We start from the raw sequence: 19,206 nt of genomic DNA on the forward strand, positions 1-19,206 counted from the left end.
TATACTGCTTTAGGGTATTTTATTGAAGCATGTTAAATTATGGACAGAATATTAATGATGAAGCTAATCAAACCCAATTAGTCACTTCTAACAATAGTCACATAAATATACAAGTCAGGTACTAAAGTACTGTAGATATGATTTTTAAAATTTTTAATAGAAAATGTATGGGATATTTACAAAATCTACAGTTAGAGTTTAAAACCTAAAATTATGGGCTAAGTCACTTTTAAAAAATGAGTTAGGTTTTTTTTTAAAGGGATCAGCTCTCCTAAAAGATTTAAACAGGATTCCCTGAATTTTTGGTCTTCACGTAAATTCATATACAGGAAATTAAAGCTTCTATAATCAATCATTCAGTTCATTCAAATAAGATGATTTTCCATATTCATGACCCTATATTTGTACTTTTGTTTTTAAGTACTTTAAAAAAAAATCTGCTTTCTGACTTTTCTTCATGCTTGTCTTTATGAAAGATTGGGGACCTTAGTCTTTGAAAATCATAGCCGAAGCCGAAACTTGCTAAGTCGGCTGATGTGCTGATTCCCTACACCATCCTTCCAGTGCTTTTCCAGTGAAAGGGCAAGAAAACTGAACTTCCTTTGGCTTTTCTGTTCCTCTCCTCACCCTTCCCAAGGATACACATACTAGCTGGTTTCTCTGGCACTAGGGACCCTACCTCAATGAGGAAACCAGAGCAGATGAGATAAGAACATAGCCCTGACAACTGGTACAAGATATTCAGAGATTACAAGGGTGTTCATTCCATACTGTTCTTGGGGACCTCACCAGGGTAATTGATATAAGTCTTTTTCATCAGATCTGAGGGTCATTCCATAGACTTATGGAGTTATCATTCAATCAAAGTCAAAAGAAAATTTCTACTAATAAGGTGGGCATTTCCCGACTTGACTTTGCCTGATTGCTAGTCCTGCAGGCTTCATTAACAGGAACTAGGTGGGCTGTAAAGATAGAAATATGACTCAGGGGAACTTAATAAAACTAATATGTTAAACATGTAAATCTTGTAGGGGTCAATTTTGGACCCACATGCCTAATTCTCTTATAGCCAGCCTGGCGTGCCTGTGGTTCTTCATATACTATCAGAGGCAGCATTTTCTCTACGGTGGGCTCCATGAACTTGTTTTTAAAATATGTTGATCATCATATTTAATCTCTGTCATCCTATCTAATTTTTATTCATTTATATTCATTTGTAAGCATTATTCTGAAAATGGAGTACCTGGGCTTCATCAGGCTGGCAAAGGGGTTTGTGGAACACAAAAAGGTTATGAAGGACTGCTCTGAGGGCACGGTTGAACAAACAGGTTCTGGAGGATGTCTAGATGAGCTGATACAAATCTGACCATGTCCTCAGGCTGGGATAAGGTTACTGCTACTCTCTGAAAATTCATTTCAAATCTGATACCTTCTATACCCCAACTTCCCCCACCACAAAGTGCATAATGGCAAATCTTGCATTTTTTCTAGTTTTGAAGCTGTAGCAATACTTAAATTATGGACATTACGGTAAGTCCATAAATTTGTTATTAGCAATTTAGTCACCCATCCCACCCTTCTATTTCAACACTTCTCTCCTCCAGGTCACTGTCTCACCTATCTTGTCAGGGAAGGAATTAATCTGAAAATTTTACTTCATTTTAGATTAGGGACATAAGCCAAAAGAGACTAAAGGAAGGCATCAGGGCACTTTGGTTTATTGTAAAGAATCAATTAATCTAATAACTTAGGAGGTTTTGGGGGAGAAGGGGGTACCCACTATGTTATCTAGCCCTTTGATAGCTTATATTGGTGAAGATGGAAATATAAGACAGTATCCTTAAGGATCATTGAGTCTAGTTGTAATCTTAAACAACAGAAAGCAATATAGATAGAACATAATTAGGAGTTCTGCTGTGTGGCAGAGATGCTAAAATGTTATGAACATTCTACACTGAGAAATCAGTGGAAGTTAGAGTGGTCAGGGGAGGCTTCATAGAGGCCCTGGGGAATTCCTGGTCTTTGAAGGGTGGGTAAGTTTTGTGTCCTTACTTCCATCTGTCAACTTTTGAGTGCTCAGGGAAACATGGTGATGAGGGGGGGTGGCTGGATAGAATGATAGCAGTTATTTTGAGGAGAGGATTGAGGATAGCCTTTTATGTGTGAGCAGTGGTAAGTGTAGATAGACAGGTGTCAGGGAATGGTGAAGGATGGACACGTTAAGACAGGTGGGTAGGGGCATAGTGTGTCCCAGCATGTTCACAGGTGGGGCTCTGATTGAAAAAGGTTGGGAAACACCCCACTGCAGCTGCAGCCCCAAGGGAGCCTCCCTGATCACAGGGGAAGGAAAGTAGCACTGGGTAATAATCTTTCCATAGTTTTACTTGCTAAGATTTTATGAAAGATAAAGTTGTTCTTCATCTCTGATCTTCCATCATCAGGGCATAAAACCGAGAAGTAACTTAGAACTAGAAAGCTCCCAGTTGGATCAGGAGGTTGTTAGGGGTCTTTCTTCTGCTCAAAAAGGGCTTAGAAATGATTGTTGTGTGTACCTACATAGGTCTATACAAAGTGCAAAGGGTTTTGTAAAGCGCTTTCTTATTTCTTTTGATCCTCCCCAAAACTGCAGCAAGTCTTATGAGGAGCTGAGGCATGGAAGAATGAAGTGGCTTTGACTCTTTGAATCATAGATCAGAGAACTGGAAGGGAACATGGAGATCATCTAGTTCAAGGTCCTCGGTTTACAGAATGGGAAACTGAGGGCAAATGAAGTGAAGTGATTTATCCAAGGGACAGTGAGTTGGGGGCAAAGTAGGGGATCACACAAGTTAGTGACACAATTTCTAATGAACTCATATCTCCTGATTTCTGGTCCTGTGCTCCTTCCTATATTGAGGTGCTTTCCCCACTGTATACAGCTATATACCTTTTAAGACAACATATACCCTCTTTGTGGTATGTGGGGATTCTGTATGAGACTAATGACATAGAGGGGCTACTTTAGTATCTTTGGGTAGATAGCCGGTGACTTCAACAGGGCTTTGTTTTTCTTCTGCAAGCAATCTCTGGTAATATCTTATCGTTTAATCAACAATAAAACTTAAATTAAAAAAAAAAAGATCCCCCTGTTTTTTCCAGCCAGTTGGAGGCCTCTCAGCAAAGGGAGGCTCATACATTTCCCCAGCAGGCTCTGAATAGAAGAGTTGGCCTCTAAGGGGCTGACTTGTTCCTCCTCTGGGGACTGGAGAACTCACCTGGGGTCCAATTTGCTGCGAGACTAGGACTGGAAGTTCGAGGAGTTTGGAGGAGGGAGGATGCCGGAGTTTGCTCTTGGTGTTTGGCTCTGCCGGGACAGTGAGCTTGTGTGGAGGGAGCTGGGAGGCAAGCCGAGTCTCTCCTCCGTGTTTGGCAGGCTTCCATCTGCTCCGAAAACAGACCCTGGGATCTCGTCTTGTTAACAATCTCTCATTGGGCATTGTGGGAGGAAAGAGGGAAGGTGAGTCAGGACCCACCATTTAAAAGGGGCTGCGCACAGAGCAGTCACCACTGCTAAGATCAGGAGCAACTCCTGCGTCTGCAGAGACGCTAGGATGGATGAGTTATTTCACGGGGCGAACACCAGCCCCTGACTCTTCCAAAGTCTCCTGTTTCATCTCTGCAGAGACCCTCTGGCTGCAGAGAGTGCAGTGACTCGGCGGCAGCTCACGCTACGGAAGAAGAACATCTGGACGACGGCCGAATCTCCCCTCTCTTCCTCGGCGAGTTTAGACTTCGTGGGACACTCCGGGAACTTCGCGAAACTGATGTGCTATGCATCGGAGACGCTGTCAACCCGTCAATAAGTATGTATGGGGCGCTCGCCGTGCTAGGCGCTGTGGGGGAAAGGAGGAAGGGAAGGAGCAGGCAGGGTCCCTGCCCTTGGGGAGTTTATAATCCTATTGTTTTAGAGGTGGGGGGTCCAGATACTCAGCTTTACAGGAGAGACATGCTCATAATAGGGTTTTTAAAAATTACTTTAGTAACTAAATTCTTGGATGGGATCCAAAATGAACCCACCAAATCCGCTCTAAAGTAAATAGTTATTTCAGTGAGTCCGGAGTGGTTAAGAAAAAAAAAATCTCTGCTAGAATTAGAAGCCAGATCTTTTAACTCTCATAAAGTGCGGCTTTTAAAATTTGGTTTAAAAAAAGTACAATCTGTCTTTTAGCAAGAAGTGGGTATGAAACTTATTCTCCATGTAAAATTTGCGTCGTATGGTACTGTATAGCAAGTATTCTTAACAAAGCCAGTTAATGTCATCTGTATAATAATTTGGGCAATTTCCTGGGCAATAGCGTGGTGGCACAATCCAGCAGAAGTGTTCCAGTCCAGATGCCCAACCTTGTTAGGAATTACAAAGTAGAAAGGCTTTGCCCACACAGAATCTTGTCTCTTTTCTGTTTGGAGAAACAGAGAAGTTGCCCACCCATTTGGCAAATAAATCATTCAACTTGGCAGCGCCCTCAGTTTTCCTCATCTGTAAAAGGGGGATAAACCTTATTTTGAAATGCTCCTGTCTTCTGGTTCCCCCTCAAAGATTCTACTGTTTTGTTATCTGGGTTCATTTTAGGGTGCCGACTTCCCGTCATCTTAGAAAATGCATTATATAAACAGAATTGATTAAGAGAAGTATGGAGTAATGCAAAGACTTAATTCCATAGCAATTTTTTCATGATCATGATAGATTGTGTGGATTGCTACAGTACAGGGAAGGTCAGAAAGCTCCCAGAGCCAGGTCAATACAATATACACTTTAAAAAAAAAGTCTTGCACTTTGACTCTGTAGAGTAGATAACTGGAGCCCTTGAATTCTGGTAAGCATGTGAATAATGTGTAACTTTTCTACCAGGGGATTGACTTTGAGTTAGAGAATGAAATGCAAAGGGAAGTCCAAGTTTGAAAAAAGAATACAAGGTCACCATATAGAGACCTATATACTAGATCCTGGTGTTTTGTAAAAGTCGTATCACTAAAATAAGCGTTCTAAATATCCCAAAGCAAAGTAAAATATCTCATGAGGAGTACTGATAATGTGAATTCTAGCACTTGGCGGTTGTTCAAGTTAAAGAAAGACAATGTTTTCCCCACTGCGTGTACAGATGACTTGATGGTTGTTGAATCTATATGTTTTTAATAACTCATAAAGGGACAGGGTAAGGGGCTATTAGCCTGAGAATTTTAAAGGTCTTTCTTCTTCTTCCTTACAGGAACTTCAGGTCTCCTGAATGGAGAAAATCATCTATTTTGACGCAGAAAATCATATACGTTGGTAGAGTAAATCATCCACGTTGGCAGATAAAATTAGAGCGGTTGCTCTGAAAATGAGCATTGAAACCATGTGGAAACATCTGCCCCACCTAGCTCAGCAGTTCAGGTGAGCTACAACTAGCCTCCTTTGCTTTATGAGCATGTCAGAGAGTCACTGAGAAAGAGGCAGTGAATTCAGGGTGTGGGATACCTTCCCCATTTTGTATATAGTTCTGCTAGAAATGCGGGTGAAGGAGTGGCACTGAACTTATGGTTTGAGCTTATCCGAAGTCAGATCTCCTCCCCCTCCCCCTCCCCCTCCCTCCACCCAGATCTGGCCATTTTTGGACTCAGTTCTCCCTTTGGCCAGATCTAAGAGTATCACCAACTAGGGCGTGGCCATTGTCAAAAGTTGCCCAGTTCTCTCTTTGGTATCCACTTACCTCACCCATACCATATCTGTATTCTAGACCTAGTTCACCACAATCTCCCTTATCAAAACTAACTTGTCAAGTATCTCATTCCAGCAGCTCTCACTTTGGAAAAGCATCTTTTAGACTAATTCACACTAAGTTGTTATTGATACATGAGATGCGGTAAGGGCTTAACATGCTTTTTAACAGGAGACAGTTTCTTCGTTCAACTGGATCTTTTAATTGTGGCGTTTCAGGTATCCACAACAGGATGGTGGGGTAGGTATTTTGGCCACTGAGAGGACTTCTCACTCTCATACCTCATCCACTGTGCTCAGGTTCTTGAGGGTTACAGCTTCAGTCAGTCTTTGCCCAATTCCCTTTTCCTTTCCTATTCTAGGGGGACTAGACGGGCCAACCTAGAAAGAAACATAAGGGCCCCTTTTAGCGTGGTGTAAAGAGCTCTAGATTTAGATTCTGGGAAAGATTTGGATATGAATCCTGTCCATGACTAGCTGTGTGACCCTGGACATTTCTTTAAGTCTTTGTTTCTTCCCATGTAAAATCAGGATGAGAATCCTTTACTTCTATCTACTTAACTGAGTGATTGTGAAAAAAAAATATGTTTTGTAAATCTTAAAACCCTATAGAAATAGGAGCTACTTCCTCACCCCCACCCTCAAACCCCTCCCCAACCAGGGCCTAGAGCCAAAAATTAGCCCTAAGAGCCAATGCCTGCCATTCAGCTGGTGGACCACACCCTGGACCCTCTGGCCCCCAAGCACCAAAGGTGCCTTCAATGCAAAAGGCTCCCAAGGATCCAGCCAGCCCCCAAACCCCATGTGTTCCATGTAAACCAAGGATCACCCATCACCCTTCTGTCCCACCTTTTTCAATTGGATATCCCCTTGGCTTTCAGCAAACCTTCTGGAACCCCCTTTTCAACATGAAAAGAAATAACTGCTAGAGTTTATAACTCCAATGCATATAAAAATAAATAATTAAATGAGAAATAAGGAGAATGAATGAATTTTGTTAAGATAGTAGTTATTTCCCAAATATTCTCCATACTCCTTTGAAAAGTTTTTCATACCTTCTAAAGGTATGTATATTGGGAACCCTTGCCCTAAACCCTTATCATAGCCATTATGAATATCACAATGTCTATACCCAAGGGAGTACAAGCAAGGAATGGGATATCTGTTCCGCTTCTTTTTGTTTTTTCAAAAGGAAGGAGTAAATCCACCCAATTTTTCTATTTTCCTAATGGCTCCTTATCCTCCTCTCCCTCCAAGTCAATTCAAATCAACAAGAATTTATTAAGCACCAAGAATACAAATAAAGTTCCCACCCAAAATGCCCCCCAAATATAATCCCTGTTCTCAAGAAACCCACAGTTTTTTTCCCTTGTCCTTCCATTCTTCCAGAAACTTCCCGGAGAAGTTGAGGTGAATTATGATAGAAGCCAGAATACACAACTATATGCTACTTGTATACAAGGTTCAGTTCTGTACACAATGCCCCAAATATTGAAACTACTCCTTTTCCAATGTTTGCCTGGGGTCATGAGCTAACAGGCAGAAAAAGGTACACTACTTTTTTCCAGTGTCAATATGTAACCGTTTTGTGGGTGATAAACCTAGTTGAAGGGAACACCCCTTGTCCAAACAGCAGACTTTGTCCTTCCAACTCTTCCCCCTACCTCAATAGTTAGCAGAGCATGATGGGGGACAGGGGGAACTAAAGCAATCTGATCGGGGGAGGGGCACATACAAACTTGCCGTCGCTTTTTTTTTTTTTGCCAAAGTATTTTTTTTTATTGAATAGAATTTTATTTTCCAAAATGTATGTAAAAACAAATCACTTTTTGATCCCAGTTTCTGGGCTAGGTAGCCGCTTGCTTTGAAAGTCAGATTTTATAAAAATAACGTGTCTTACACTTGCACAGCTCTAGGCACTTTGTAAACTTTAAAGCACTATATAAATGTGGGTCAGGAATATTTATTTACAAAGCACTTGGGAAACCATGATCTCATTTGCTCTCAGACCAACCTTGTGAAGTAGATCCAGGGCAAGCATGTTGAGGGAAATTCAGATTCATAGAGTCAAAGCCCTCAAAAAAAAGGCTCTTTTACAATTTGAGGAAATTGAGGCCCAGAGGGAGGAAGAGACTCACTCATCCAAGTTCACACAGTGAATTAGCCATAGGGTGGGAATTAGAACCTAGTTCTACTGATTCTCCAGCCTTGGGCTCTTTAAGTCTCTTAAGGGGCTATTACTTCTCCCAGGGAGTTTTTCTCACCAGTGCTAACGAGGTGCTGCAGACCTTATAATATGTTTTAGCACTACAGACTTCACAGGTTGGAGAGTCACCAGTAACAGTGGCCCTGTTGGTACCCTGTACCAGGGTTGGGGTGGGGAGCAACCCTCTATCCAATCATCGCAGAACAAATTGGCCTTGCTTCCCTTCTTCCCTATAGTGGAAGTTTAAAATGGACCTTGCCTTAGAATATTTTCATTCTTCACTGATTATTCCTTATACCCCTTGCTGTTGCTCGTAGGAAGGGACCCTTATCGATCAAGCCCAATCTCCTCTTTTTCCAGATGTGGAAACTGAGACCCAGAAAATAACTTGATTAAAGTGGGATTCTAATCCAGGTCCTTGAACTACAATAATCAATCCATCAACAAGTATATATTAAATCGAGGCACTCTGTGCCAGGCACTAGGCTGGATGGATACTGAGGAGTCAAAAACAAAAAAAGAAGTCAAATCCAGGGCATTTTTCACTACTGTCCTGTGACCTCAAAGTGAACCCTTGAGGAGTCTAGTGAAGGAAGGAAAGCTTGTCTTATCTAAGGTCATTTTCATGCCCTTCCTTGCAGCCCAGGAGCAACCTAAAGTAGTCCGTAGTATCTTAACAAAAAACAAAAATAAACTGGTATTTGAAAAGAGGAGTGGGTTTCAGAGATAGAACTAGGATGGGGCAGTCTGAGCTTTACTCTATAGAGGTGACATATAGAGGGCACCAGTTGCATTCCAACTCCTTCAGCAGCATAGATATACCTGCGTTTACCACCTAGTTAATTGTAAGCACAACCTGTTAAATTAGGAAGCTACCAAAAGGTACCCGCTTATCTCCCCTAGTTCCTCTACCCCAGGTAAGTGCCTTTCATGTTCCACCTCCTTCCCAACAAGACTATGTCCTAGCCTTTCTGCCCCACCTGAACTTGGTTTTAAAAAGTTGATTTCAAGGTGCATTTTCTACTACTCATACTTTATGAAGCTTGCCCTTAGTGGAAACATTTTTGTTAAGGTTCTGGGGAGAGGGGATGTGCTAAGAGACACACTGGCAAGGCCCTGAAGTTACAGCTTGTGACATGTGTAGATTTAACTTGTTTCTAGAATGTTTTTTTTTGGGGGGGGGGCGGGGCAGTGAGGGTTAAGTGACTTGCCCAGGGTCACACAGCTAGCAAGTGTCAAGTATCTGAGGCTGGATTTGAACTTAAGTCCTCCTGAATCCAGGGCCAGTGCTCTATCCACTGCGCCACCTAGCTGCCCCCTCTAGAATGTTTTTAAAGGTGATTTCAGATAAACAATCAACTTCCTCATAAAATTATAAGCTTCCACAGGAATTGGGGTGGAGAAAGGGGATGAGAAAGGCAAGAAAGAAAATATACTAAAAAAAAAGCCTTAGATCTTTTAATATTTCCCTTGCACACTTTGGTACCATGTATTTATTTTTTTAAAAAGTCAATAAGTTTAATTGGTTTTATTTCTGAAAAGAAGAAAGGGCTTAGACTAGACTTCTGTCCCCTTGAGCTGGAAAGAGAGCTAATATGGTGTGGAAAGAGTATTGGACTTTAAAGTAAGCACACCTGTTTGCTAGTTTAGTCACTCATTTGGCCTTGGGTAAATCACTCCCTCTCTGGCCTCAATTTCCCAAGTTGTTAAAAGAGGACATTGGATAAAGTGACCTTTAAGGTCTCCCCAGCTCTAAAATTCTACATTCTATATCTAGCATTCACATATGCTATCAAAGGGAAGAATGTCAGGAATCCCTCTTCAGAGGCCCTTCCTGCTGTACAATTAAAAATCACGCAGCACAATTGAAAAGAATATTCTGAACCTGGCTTATTCTCACTATTAACTATATACAGACAAGCTCAGATTTTTAAGTAACAAATTTTTAAAAAGAAGCAGCTACAGGGGGTAGCTAAGTGGCACAGTGGATAGAGCACTGGCCCTGGATTCAGGAGGACCTGAGTTCAAATCCAGCTTCAGATACTTGACACTTACTAGCTGTGTGACCCTGGGCAAGTCACTTAACCCTCACTGTCCTGCCCCCCCCCAAAAAAAAAACCAAACCAGCTACAGAGCATCTGAATAAGCCACTCAAGTGTCTTTTGACAAACCATCCATTTTATAAAATGATAGTGGCAGCAGAGAGTAGGATTGGCTCTGATAGCTCCAGGAAACCTTGTTCTCATAATAATACATGCCACCGTGTGGTCTTCAATGGCAGCCCCTTCCTCTAAATTAGTGTGCCTAATGGAGATCACTTTGTGGGGGGAGGGGCAATTGAGGTTAAGTGACTTGCCCAGGATCACACTAGAAAGTGTATAAGGTAAAGTTTGAACTCAGGTCTTCCTTGCTCCAGGCCCAGTGCTTTATGCACTGCACCACCTAGCTGCCCAGTGAACACTTTTTAAAATGGTTTTCCAGTTTGCCTCATCCCCAGGCCACATAGAAACTGAATCCTAAAATCTTTAGGAGTCCAAGATCTGGATAATAAGCTGCCAGTTTTTAGCAACATTTTGGATAAAATGTTTCCAAAATTCCCTTCCTTTGCCAAAATCCACACTGCAGGTTCTCCTTAGATAATCAGCTCCATCCACACATTTAAAACGGAATTCTATTTTTAAAATATTTATTTGGAAAAACCTATAGTTGCTTCCATCATTATAGATTTGATTTACTAATAACTTTCCTGGAATGTGGTGATCACACAAAGTGAAATTCACCTGTGGAGTGCCCTACCCTCACTGATGAGGACCATTAAGAATCCTAAGAGCAATCTCCTTCCTACCAGGCAAAAGGATCTTCTTCCTAGAAGGGCATAAAGGGCTGCCTCCAACTTATAACATGACCTAGGTCCACGTGTCCATCCCAGAACCCTGACCCTCCTTTATTTTCTATTGAGGATCAAAAGATCTGCCTTTGCATGTATGAGGAAAGGAAAGACCCAGCTGTGTTCATTAAAATAAATGCTAAAATCTAACTGTCCCAAGCATTGTCTGTGAGGTTGTCATTACTGTGAGGTAGAAGTTTCTGTTTTTCTTCTAGTCTATTCTTTCCCTAATGAAAGGTGATAGTCTTAAAAAAAAAAATTGGACAAATGATTACCTAGTGCAAAGTAAGAGCTGTGCATCTCAGTTGATAGAAGAAAAGCATCGTTAGACTTTGCTTTGATGATTTTGTTCTTTTCCTTTCAGGACCAGAAGTGAGTCAACAATGTGAGAGGGACCAGATCGACCAGATCAGGATGCGTAAAAGGAAAAGCAAAAGGAAGAGAAAGAAGAAGAGGAAGAAGAAGCGGAAAAGGAAGCCCAACTGGAAGAACATTCTTCGAAGATGGTTACAAAGGTCGGTCAAATATTCTACAGTAACAGCCCCTCGATTGCGTTAATCAATGCCTTAGTGTCTAGCCTTAGCTCATCTGGGGTCTTGAGAGAAGATCAAAAGGAGGACAAGAAATATAAGGAGGATTTGGGGAAGCATCCCTAAAATCCTACAAAAACTGAGCAGGTGATTTCTACACTGACAAGCTGAGTGATGATTTCTGTAACCCCTCAGGAGAATATGGCCTGGAATAAGGTCATCAATCCTCAGTAAGAGAGCTGTTCTGTAGTTCTTACAAGACTATTAAGTCCACCCCCTCTCATTTAACAGATGGAGAATCCATCTTGGGAATTACTTGCCCAAAAATCACAAATGGGGCAAAGGTGGGATTTGAACTCAGTCTTCTGACTTCAAGTCCAAGGTTATTTTGAAGGGACCTTAGAGATACTCTGGTCCTACTCTGTAAATTTGCAGCTGGTGAACCTGAGGCCTTTAGGGCAAAATGGCCTGAGCTCCTGGTCTGCTACTAATTGGCTCTATTGTAGAAGTAAGCATCCCAGCATGCTTACAAATAATACATGTACCTGGGTCTAAAGCATTTGATTTCCTGGCATTTCTAAAGATAGAGACAGATCATTTTGTCTAAACTGGGTGAGCAGCTTTGGTGTCACTGCTACTCTGGGCTCAGGCAGCTGCCAGGCAGTGAAAGGAATCAGGACCATGGAGCAATGTGGTCTCTCCAGGGAGCCACACCCTATTTTTCGGCCCAAGACCATTTTCCTCAATGGAGCATTGGCTCCTGAAAACCATTGTGCCTAATGGGGCATTGGCTCCTAGAAACGATTGTGCTTAATGGGGCATTGGCTCCTAGAAACCATTGTGCCTAACGGGGCATTGGCTCCGAGTGGCTCCAGGTATGCTCCGGGAGGGGCTCTGGAGTCACAGACACTGTAGGCTGAACTCCCTCTTTGGACGGCTGAGTGAAGCCTGTTAAAGAGTCGGTTGCTCAGGGAGAGGGAGGGATAATGCCAGAGTTGTCACTAGACTACTGATTTCATTCATTATGTCACTTCCCCGTTCAGACTTTCCAGTGGTTCCCTATTCCTAGCAGGATCAAATCCAGATTCGTTAGGCTGTGGGCCACACTGCAGTCCCATACTCTCTTTTCCAACCCTAGCTCCCTTCCTTCAAATGATTCAACACTTCAAGGATCTGTCATTTCACTGGTGTGGGAACTCCTTCCACTGATACAAGTTGTAGCTCCCTCTGTGGCTTAGCTGATGCTCTTTGAGAAGTACTGCTTCCAAAAACTTTCATCACCATAAGGCCAACCTGGCCCTAAGTCTTAATGAACTTAGCTTGGCTGGTCCTCAGACGATGGTCCATGCGTGGCCCATCCTTGGAGACCTGGCAGGGGAGCTTGTCCCCCTAGCCCCTGGGGCACAGACTTCAAGGATTCCCAGTCACCTTCTGCATGAGACCTCTGAAGAGGGTGACTAGAGTTGAGCTTCACAGAGGAACCTTATCATCTTTCAAAGGCTCAGCTCAAGCCCTACATCCTCCATGAAGCCTTCCCTGACCCACACAGTCTCAGGGGACCTCTCCCTCTTCTGAACTCAAACAGCACTTGTCTGTACTGTATTGTTTGCTTGGCACTCACATCATATACTGTCCAGTGAGTGTTCTATTGTTGTCTTGTATTGTTACTCAGCTTAACCTATGTGTGAGCCTGGGCTCCCTTTCCAAATGGTGAGCTCCAGCTTGTGTTGAGGGCCGGGAACGTGCTTTATATGTCTTTGTAGCTCCCAGGGTGAATGTAGTCTAGCATTGGGCTAGGCACATAGTTCTCTTGGGTTGATACTTATTGTTATTATTGTTTTAGGCTGGGTTATTATTTCTTTGGTTAAGGTCCTAAAAGTAAAATACTTTCTTCTGGACCTTAGAGAAGCTCATAAACATCTCAGCCTTTGGAATCTTCAACATTGCTGAACTGTATTTCCCTTTGGGATTGAGTCCTTCCTTGTTAGCAAGAGAGGCATGTACGATGGAGGGAAAATGGTTGTGGGAAGACTGTGCCAAGTGAATGTGTACCATTGGGTGGAAGTGACAGGGAGAAATATTGTAGCCTGGTACAAGGAACAACATTCCTGACAGTCAGAGCTGGCCTGCAGTGGATCAACAGGCCTCAGGAAGGACTGTAAGCTTCCTGACACTGGAAGTATTCAAACAGAGGCTCAGAGAAGCTCCCCTTCCACCACCCCACCCCCCAGCAATATCATAGAGTGGGAAGATGGACTAGATCACTTCAAAAATCCTTCCCACTTCTGAGTCTTTACTTAAACCCTTCAAACATATTGTGGGTATTCCCAACAAATGTTGTGACCCCGCTACAAACTTAGAAGCGGGTCTTTAGAGAGTTGCTGTGGGCAAATTTGTAAGATGTTCCTCAGCCAACAGACCTATGGTACTGCACAGGAGCCTGTCCTGAGAGTCTCCGATTTTATAATAAGGGACACATGACAGAGTGTCCTGTGATATGTCACAGCATTCAGCAGTTGTGAGGGGCAGAGCTGGGCCATCACAGAAAGGAAAGTCCACAAGCCAAGGGCTTTGCTTGGACTCTAGAATAAGGGAAGGGGGTTGTTTTTTAGGGAGACAAAAAAATCTCTCCAACAGCACCAAGCTTGCTGCTGCTGTCTGAGGACTGACAGCTGGACATCTCTCCGTCTCCCCCTTCCCGCCTCCTCTTTGCTCGCTCTTCCCTGGTTGAGCTCCTTTTTGGAAGGACTTTCCAATTTGTTCAGGGGCTGTGCTTGAAAAGGCACTGGCTAGAATATGGCCCAAGACACCTATAACCAAGCCTCTGCAATCAGAGACGTGATTCTTGCCCCTCTTTGGGAATATTGTGACACTGGCATGTGTGACTTTCCAGGTGGCTGCAAAGGCAACAAGATTTCTTGGGCCGGGGATATGAGTAGCAAAGGAGGAGCAGGAGACTCTCCTACCTAGAAAAGGGTCCTCCCCTGGTCCTGAAAGCCAATCTGACCATGATAACAAGGACAGCACCTATTATAAGAAGAGGTCATTCTTTCAAAAATTGCAAGTCAAGCCATGCCTCCTGACACCAGCTATGGGCAGAAATCTGGTAGAATCCGATTAGTATAGAAAGTAAGCATTAGCCTTGTGCCTTCTCCCTTTTGGACTGCTGGTTTTAGCCTATCCTTCCTTTTTAACACCAGCAAGATATAGGAGTTTGGTTGTATATACCAATAGTATTGCAACTTGTATTCAGTGAGTTTCTTTCATCCAGGGAGCGCATCAAGTTCATACCTACCACCTTAGGGATATTTAAAACACCTACTTCAAGGTAGAAGAAGCAGCAATAGTCGACCTTCTTCTGTTTCAGCATTAAACAATTCATTGTAACCAAGAGAAACAAAAAATAGCCATTAATTGATTGATTCAGAGAGGGAATGCAACATGCTGTGCCCATAGCTGTCCAATTCTCAGCCAAGAGAGGAAGGCATATTTCAGTATCTGGTCTTTGGAACCAAGAAGAGTCATTATAACTATGCAGAGTTTGGGTTCCTTTTTTCATTCTTTTCATTTATTGTATATACATATATATGCATATATATATATATATTCTTCTCTTGAATACGCTCACTTGATTGCATCAGTTTCTAGAGGTCTTCCCGTGTTTCTTGGGATTCCTTGCATTAGTTCTTTCATATGACACAACAATTTCACATTACATGGGTACTGGAAAACAGTTTCTTCAGCCATTCCCTGAATGAAGGGCACGTAGTATATTTTCCATTCTGTACTTAAAAACAAATATACAGCTCCTCTATCAAGTTTAGGTGAAATGGGCATGATCAGAACCATTGCAGTTCCACACTAAATCTGCTTTGTAGTAGGGGAAAACAGTTAGGCATTAGCAACTCCAAAGTCACCCTGGCTGACAGTGTAGACAATAGTATGTAACTATAGACCCAAACCTCTCATCCCAAGGAGGGGAAGAATAGTGCATTATCTGCTTTCTACAATCAAGGCAGGTCATTACAATTTGCCAGAGGTTAGCTTCTTTTTGGTGTTTGTTTTTCCATTTAGATGATTGTAGTCATTGTATATATTCTGCTCCTCATTGAGCTTACTTCACTCATAAGATCAAAGAATTCTTTAAGTGTTTCTTGATGTCCTAATATTACTCCTTTTTCCTGTACAATAATATGTTACGTTCGTACGTGAGGACATGATTTACTCACCCATTCCTCTAGGGGAAGGCACCCGGGTTGTTTCCAATTCTTTACTACAAAGTATATTGACAGCACCTATAAAAAGGTAGAAAGAGCAGGTATGGTCGTCCCCACTGGAAATCCATCGTGAACATGCCTTGTAGCAAAGAAAAATTGAAGCAACAACAACCCAAAGGGTGACCCTGTCAGGCAACGAATGTAAAAAGAGTGAAATTGTTGAGCCCAAACTCTAAGACCAAAAGAGAAAGGCATGGTTCAATATCTACTATTGGGAAAAAAAAGGTCTTGAAAATTACACAGAGCTTAGTTTCTTTTTTACTTATATATTACTGTAAATGGTGAATATATTTTTATTTTATACCTATATTCTTTATATGTTTGTTAAAAATCTTCCAGGGATTCTCAAAATTCCTGACCTTTTCATAATCTTCTTATGAAATAGTATTGTGTTATAATCATAAAGAAAGGCTTCCTCAAAATATTCTCTTCCTTTACCTACTTATGGCATTCATTGAACTGACAATAGTTTTAGGGGGAAAAAAGTAAACAAAGCTCCACCCAAGTCTCAACACACAGGGAGGAAGGTGTCATGTTTTCTTATTTGTTCTTTGGAATCTAAATTATTCTTTGTAAATACACAGGAAAGGAATTCTTCTTCATTCTTTCTTCCTTTTATATAGTGTAGTCAATATGTGGGCAGAAATCTATCAATCATGCTTCATCTAGAAGGCTTACTGGTTTGTTTCCACTTCTATGATTGAGCATACATTAACAAAATCTTGATTCAGGTAGGAGGAGGCCATTCCCATGTACCACCATGAACCTGCCCTTTAGCAAAACAAACAAAAGAGGTGAGAAAAAAAAATCACAGCAAAAGAGAACCCATATGAGTAAAAAGGCACCAAAATTTAAAAGGAATGAACCCCAGGTGTCATTCCAGGGGAATTTCTTGTTGCCTTTTACCTGTTCTATCACATACAAACTAGACACTGTGTTGGAAACTAGAGGTCGATATAATTACTCAGTCCACAGTTTGTTTTTTTGTCTCTTTATCCGTTAGCAAAAGCAACCACTGTACAGACAAAAACTGGCTGTCCAGAATTGTTCGGATTTAGGGACTCCAGCTCAATTCCACATAGTAGTCAGAAAGTATATTAATTCTGACTTAAAAAGGTCAAATGAGCAAGGTTGTTTACACTTATGTAACTGACACCTTGAATATTAATAGAAAAAGAAGAAAAAATTAATCAATAGCTCAGGAAAAAGTGACCAAGTCTGAAAGAGAGGGGATTATTTGGATTCAAATTGCCTTAAATCTCTGCACATAGAAGGAAAAAAGATTCCTAACTAAGTCACAGGAAACAATAATGTTAACGATAAAAAAGAAAGAACCCAAAACTCAGAGAACTACTTGATCTTACTTATCAAACAAAAATAAATGTAAAAAAATCACTAGATAGGTGTTGTTACATTGATACTAAGGGCAATCAAATAAGTCTAGTTAAAGGAAAAAGGATTAAAAGAGGGATACATTTGGATATGGAATTCTTTAAATTGGGTCATTGACAAAGAAAAATATTTCAAAAGTAACAAAGGAAAAAGTAAGCATCTCTTCTAGGGTGAGTATTATTGAAGCTGAAGTGGCCCACATATAAAACAAACCAGGTGGCATGTATTTTTAAAAATTTACTCGGGGCAGCTAGGTGGCGCAGTGGATAAAATACCGGCCCTGGATTCAGGAGTTCCTGAGTTAAAATCCGGCCTCAGACACTTGACACTTACTAGCTGTGTGACCCCAGGCAAGTCACTTAACCCCCATTGCCCTGCAAAAAAAAAAAAAAAAAAAAAATTACTCAATGCCCTCTTGCCAGCTCTAGTATATTGATGAAACACTTCCTCTAAAAACTCTTCTACCTCTATTGCACAGTCCTTAGTGTAGAAAAGAATGTTCCTCAGTCATTCTACCTCAAAATATCGAAAAATTTGTTTCTATTTATTCTTGAAAAGGCTACCATTCCATAGGAATGAAAGAGGAAGAAACAAAGGTGAAGGTGCCACATTGTACCTGCAGTCCCCCAAAACTCTGCTCAATGGGGGCACAAGGGATCCTACTGAGCTATCTCTCTAGCTTCTGGTCCACTCTAAGACCTCAAGCAGAGCCTTGCTCCTTCTGCCCTTGTGCCTCCACCCCCCATAATCCCCAGAGTTCAAATATAGATTTCTTAGACATTCTGTACAAGTACCTCTATCGATTCATGCAGAGCCTTTCTTTCTCTCCCCTTTGGCCTGCAAAAGCAATTCTCAGCTCCCTGATAACGGTTTTTCAGCCATTCAGCATCTGCGGGGCCCCCAGTTTGTAACCACGTCTTAGTTCCAAGGGACTTACCTTCCAACAGTGTCAAGTAGGAATCACTTGGCTATCTGCCCCCTGAGCGATCCTCTTTGAGCCAGCCCTGTAGCAAAGAAAATTCACTCTCCCAACAGTGGGCGAAAACAGAACGCTGTCTGACAGGGTAAACACCACCCTACACCTGTAGGTCCCCACCTCACAGCCCAGGGGTAGGGACATCTTTTCTTTGCTACATTTTCCTGTCTTTAATGCTCACTCAATCTCAGGCCTAAATCATCACTTTTGCCTTCCTGATTTCTTTCTTTGTAATCAGTTCTCTCCCTTGCCACAAAGAAACATTCAGAAACAAATACAAACAAAGGCACACACACACACACACACACACAGACACACACACACACAAACACACCTGGGGAGCACTTGATCCATACAGAGTGACACAGAAACAAAGTCCACTGCACACAACCATGGTGTATTAGACATTCCAATCTGACACAAGGCCCTAGGTTCTTTACCAGTACTTAGGCAGTGTTGGCTCTCATTCAAACTGGCAAGGAAGGAGAATGGGTATGGGGCACTCCCCAAACTATGTTGACACTTGCATTGGCCTTCTAGGTCAGAAAACCCACTGAGTCCAGAACCAGCTCCCAGCTGAGCCTGGCTGATCGGGGAGGCAGCCCGTTTCACCTCTAGCTGCCACCCCTAAGCACAGTTACCCACATGCTACCCTGCTCTCTGCAGACCAAGCAGGGTTGTGATACCTAGTCAGAGGGCAGGGTTTCTCCCACCATTTCTCACTGGCAAGTCTTCCATCTGGGCATGGACAAGGGTTGTCTGCTATTCTCCACCCCAGGGATGTCCCAGGTTGTTTCCCAATCTTTGCTGGGGAGGACAGGCCATCCTGCTACATCAAGGGAGAATGGGCATGGGGCTCCACTCCATCTAATTTCCAACTGGCATTGGCCCTCCAGCCAAGAGCCGACCATGGATCCCTGTCTGCCAGGGGAGGCACCACATTTTACCCACAGGGTCCCAGCTCTGAGAACAGAGTTGGGGCCCAACATGGCAGGCAGCTCTCTGAGGCCAAGGGGGGTCTTGATAGCCAGTCAGAGGGCAGGTCTTCTCTCTCCATTGGTCAGTGCCCGAGATTTCAGCAATGGGTAGTTCTAGGTTGGTCAGCCATTGAACAGCTTCAGTTCCCCTGGTTCTGTCCCCATTCTGGGCCCCTCAGGGCATCCATTCCATCTAGGATAACCACAAAAAGGAACATTGGGCT

The 19,206-nt window shown here is 42.4% G+C and overlaps 1 long non-coding RNA gene across 1 annotated transcript; it reads left to right on the forward strand.

Annotated features, from left to right (window-relative positions):
- The first annotated feature begins 3,564 nt into the window (after window positions 1–3,564).
- LOC122743743 lies at window positions 3,565–17,456 on the forward strand. The gene is made up of 3 exons (XR_006355014.1): window positions 3,565–3,842; window positions 5,247–5,413; window positions 11,195–17,456. It is a non-coding gene; the product is annotated as an uncharacterized LOC122743743 (long non-coding RNA).
- The last annotated feature ends 1,750 nt before the right edge of the window (window positions 17,457–19,206 follow it).

Source organism: Dromiciops gliroides, chromosome 2 (assembly GCF_019393635.1).
Source record: "Dromiciops gliroides isolate mDroGli1 chromosome 2, mDroGli1.pri, whole genome shotgun sequence".
Lineage (NCBI taxonomy): Eukaryota > Metazoa > Chordata > Mammalia > Microbiotheria > Microbiotheriidae > Dromiciops > Dromiciops gliroides.